We start from the raw sequence: 4,878 nt of genomic DNA, 5'->3' as shown, positions 1-4,878 counted from the left end.
CCTCATACGCATGACTTTGATCTCCAGAGAGTTAACCTTTCAGCCTGGAATATGCATTTACAAAAACTACAATTTACTCTGGAATATACCAGTATTCATTGCTTTGGAATATCCCAACTTTTCCTACATCCTCATTTATTTAACTATCGAGTATCCTTTACTTCTTCTTCTTCTTCTTCTTCTTCCTCTTCTTCTTCTTCTTCTTATTATTATTATGATTATTATTATCATCATCATCATTATATTATTACGCTTATCGCTCCGTCCGTTATCATGCTGTGCATCCCTAAAAAAGGAAAGTGGAATATTCCAAAAAATTAAAAAAAAAAAAAAAAAAAATGGTGTCGCTGTTGAGGCAAAGCTAATAAAAATGATTTGTCTTTCTTTGCCTTTTGGCTAAGATCAAAGTGTAGCATCTGTTCTTCAGGTGCTACATTTCAATTTCTTCTCTCTCAGTGAAAGAGAAATCCTTTACGACTAAGACAAGTTTTTTCAACGTTAAAAAACGACCCTGGTGTCTAAATCTGTCCTGTGAGAAGGCATTGTGAATAGGTACTATATTTAATGTAACAAAGTTTTAATATTAAAAAAAGTAACTGGGAAAAGTTCCTGATTTAATTACAAAATGCACTGGAAATGTCACTTCTGATTAATTATAAAATGCCCTGGAAAATGTCCGTTTTGATTATTTTTTTGTTTGTTTACTTGCCTCCCCACAACGGCGAAATTGAACATGAGGTCGGTTAAAAATTCAGGGGGAAACCAGCTCCCCAAAAGGGGCACTCTGGTCAATAACAAAAATAAGAATTGTATCAGTAATGAAGAATTTCTCCTCCATTAACCAAAAAAGGGGGAATTTAAGCCACTGGAATGCTGAAACTGATACTAGACTCAGAAAGTCATGTTGAAGCAATGGTTGCCTAATCCCTCACCGTATTAATGTTTTTATGTATTACTTTCGAAAAGCTGCTGAAACAGTTTATGATTTAAACATTACTTTATATCAAGTATATTTTAAGTAGTGGGTTACGGGATATGAAGTCAGTCCCGGTAATTACTCAAACTGTTTACGATTTAAACATTACTTTATTTCATGTATATTTTTAACAGTGGGGTGGGGATATTAAATCAGTCCCGAAAATGGGTGAAACCGTTTACGCATTACACATTACTTTATTCAATGTATATTTTTAACATTGGGGTGGGAAATATGAAGTCGGTTCCGGAAATGGCTGCAACCATTTACGTTTTCGACATTACTTTATTTAACGTATATTTTTAACAGTAGGATGGGAGATAAGAAGTCGGTCCCGGAAATGGCTGAAAATGTTTACGATTTATACATTACTTTATTTCATGTATATTTTCAACAGTGGGTTGGGGATTATAAGTCAGTTCCAGAAATGGCTGAAATAGTTTACTATTTAGACATTACATTATTTCATGTATATTTTTAGCAGTGGGTTTGGGATATAAAGTAGGTCCCGGAAATTGTTGAAACAGTTTACTATTTAGACATTACTTTATTTAATGTATATTTTCAACATTGGGGTGGCGGATATGAAGTCAGTCCCGGGATTGAATGAGATGGGCAAATATATACTATCAGAAAGCGTCGCTCAGTATTGAATGAGATAGGTGGAAGGCATATAGTAGCAAAATACCCAGCGTCACCCGGCATCGAATGAGATATGTGAACGATATATATTAGCAGAATATGCAGCATCACCCGGGATTGGATAAGATAGGTGAGACATATATACTATGAGAATACCCAGAATTGATTGATTTGTTTGTAATGAAATATATCAAGTTATTATTTAAGTAAGGGGGGGGCGACATAGTGGGTTAAAGTTATGAAAATTATTGTCGAAATTAGTAACATATCCAAGAATTATGAAAAATGACAAAATGTAAGTTAATTGATTGGTGTATTTGAAATGACATAATCATCCCAGATAATATATCAAAGTTATTATTTTAGTAGTGGGGGGGTTGATAATGTGGGTTAAAAATAAAAATAATTGTCGGAATGAGTAACATATCCAAGAATTAAAAAAAAATGATGAAGTTTGAGTTAATTGATAGTTGTGTTTTTTATGAAATAATCATCCCAGACAATATATCAAAGTAATTTTTTAGTAAGAGAGGTCGACGAGGATGGTTTAAATTATAAAAAATTATTGTCAAAATTAGTAACATATCCAAGAATTACGAAAAATGACGAAATGTGATTTAATTGATTGGTGTGTTTATAATAAAATAATCAACCTAGACAATATATCAAATTTATTATATAAGTAAAGGGAAGGAGATAAGGAGGGCTTAAGTTATGAAAAATTATTGTCGAAATTAGTAACATATCCAAGAATTACAAAAGAATGATGAAATATTAGTTAATTGATTGGTGTATTTGTAAGGAAATAATCATCCTAGACAATATATCAAAGTTATTTTTTAGTAAAGAGGGAAGGGTGAGAATGGGGGTTAAAATTATGAAAAATGATTGTCGAAATAAGTAGCATATCCAAGAATTATGAAAAATGATTAAATGTGATTTCATGCATTAGTGTGTTTGAAATATTTTATTACAAAGTTATTATTTTATATAAGAGAGGGCGATAATGTGGGTATACATTATGAAAAATGATTGTCGAAATTAGTAACATACCCAAGAATTATGAAAAATTATGAAATGGAGGTTAATTGATTAGTGTGTTTGTAATGAAATAATCAGCCCAGCAAATGTATCAAAGTTATTATTTTAGTAAGGTTGGGCGACAAGGTTGGTTTAAATTATAAAAAAATATTGTCGAAATTAGTAACATATCCAAAAATTACGAAATATGATGAAATGTGAGTTGATTGATGTCTGTGTTTGTAATGAAATAATCAGCCTAGACAATATATCAAAGTTATTATTTTAGTAAGGTGTGCGATATGGTGAGTTCAAATGATGAAAAATTGTCAAAATTAGTACCATATCCAAGAATTATTAAAAATGATGAAATGTGAGTTAATTGATAGTTGTGTTTTTTATGAAATAATCAGCCGATATAATATATCAAATTTGATATTTTAGTAAAGGGAGGGACGATAACATGGGTTGAAATTATTCAAAATTATTGTCGAACATAGTAACATATTCAATAATTATGAAAAATGATAAAATCTGAGTTAATTGACCAATGTGTTTGTAATGACATAATCAGCCCAGGAAATATATCAAAGTAGTAATATATCAATTTAGTAAGGGGGCGATACAGTTTTAATAAAAAAGTAGAATATGATTGTGCCTTCATTTATGCTGAACAGAACGCTCACAGCATGCCCAGCAACAATATATTACATATGAAAAATGCTGCTGTGGAATTTTCACAGGTCCAGCTAGTTATTATTATTATTATTATTATTATTATTATTAATTTAATTGTTCATTTATGTGCTAATAAGCAAAATTTATAATTACCTAGATCTATTAATCCATACATGAAGAAAATAATTGTATTTCTTGTCAAATAAATTTTATTGCAATTCTACATAATTTAATTCAGAATTTCCACACACACATATATATATATATATATATATATATATATATATATATATATATATATATATATATATATATTACATATGAAAAATGCTGCTGTGGAATTTTCACAGGTCCAGCTAGTTATTATTATTATTATTATTATTATTATTATTAATTTAATTGTTCATTTATGTGCTAATAAGCAAAATTTATAATTACCTAGATCTATTAATCCATACATGAAGAAAATAATTGTATTTCTTGTCAAATAAATTTTATTGCAATTCTACATAATTTAATTCAGAATTTCCACACACACACACATATATATATATATATATATATATATATTATTATTATTATTATTTATATAGACAAATATTACATAGTCGCTACACTGAACATGCTAATATTTCGGACAGTTGGTTGGCAAGATCCAAAATTTCTCGTCGGGCAACGCAATAGAGCTAATATGTCAATATTATATTAATCCGAAACATTAGCATGTTCAGTGTAGCGACTCTGTAAGATTAGTCTATATAAATAAAGAATATTATACTTTGCTCTTTTTTATTGAGTACTCTTAATAACTTACTTTTAATCCATGGGTTTCCCTCTTGAATACCTTCAATTTCATATATATATATATATATATATATATATATATATATATATATATATATATATATATATATATATATTATTTTTAAAATGTAATTATACACTGACACGTGTTTCGTCGTCTACGACTCATCAAAGTGGCTATATCTAGCGAGATTCAAAATCGGGACCCAACGGTAATGAGCCTAAACCCTTCGATATATCCAGACAGCTGGCGAGATGGTCCAGGGGTAAGGGTTTAGGCTCATTACCGTTCGGTCCCGAGTTCGAATCTCGCTAGATACAGCCACTCTGATGAGTCGTAGACGACGAAACACGTGTCAGTAGATAATTACATTTTAAAAATAATATATATATATATACCGCTCTCCATGTGGGGGTACCAAATTGGTTAAAAGGGAAAAATTATTCCCAACTCGCATTTAGGTAAAAATGCACTTTCGTAAATAATTGAATTCATTCAAAACATATCGCTAAAACCAAAACAAAACAACATATATATATATATATATATATATATATATATATATATATGAGAGAGAGAGAGAGAGAGAGAGAGAGAGAGAGAGAGATACCATAAGGCCACCGCTTATTAAGGCTTGGGAGTCCCTCAAAAATAAGGGTTGATTAGTCTCAGATCAGACGATATCATGATAATCGACGGTAATGGTGTAAATCGGTTAGCAATTAATTAAGAACTTATTTGCGTTGAACTTAAAAAC

General features: G+C 30.0%; 1 pseudogene; it reads left to right on the top strand.

Annotated features, from left to right (window-relative positions):
* The first annotated feature begins 375 nt into the window (after positions 1 to 375).
* LOC145265310 (U2 spliceosomal RNA) lies at positions 376 to 492 on the top strand (annotated as a pseudogene).
* The last annotated feature ends 4,386 nt before the right edge of the window (positions 493 to 4,878 follow it).

Source organism: Euprymna scolopes, chromosome 3 (genome assembly GCF_053919585.1).
Source record: "Euprymna scolopes isolate OS-2025 chromosome 3, ASM5391958v1, whole genome shotgun sequence".
NCBI classification, from domain to species: domain Eukaryota; kingdom Metazoa; phylum Mollusca; class Cephalopoda; order Sepiida; family Sepiolidae; genus Euprymna; species Euprymna scolopes.
The sequence above is the reverse complement of the archived record's forward strand: the minus strand, read 5'-3'. Positions and strand labels throughout refer to the sequence as shown.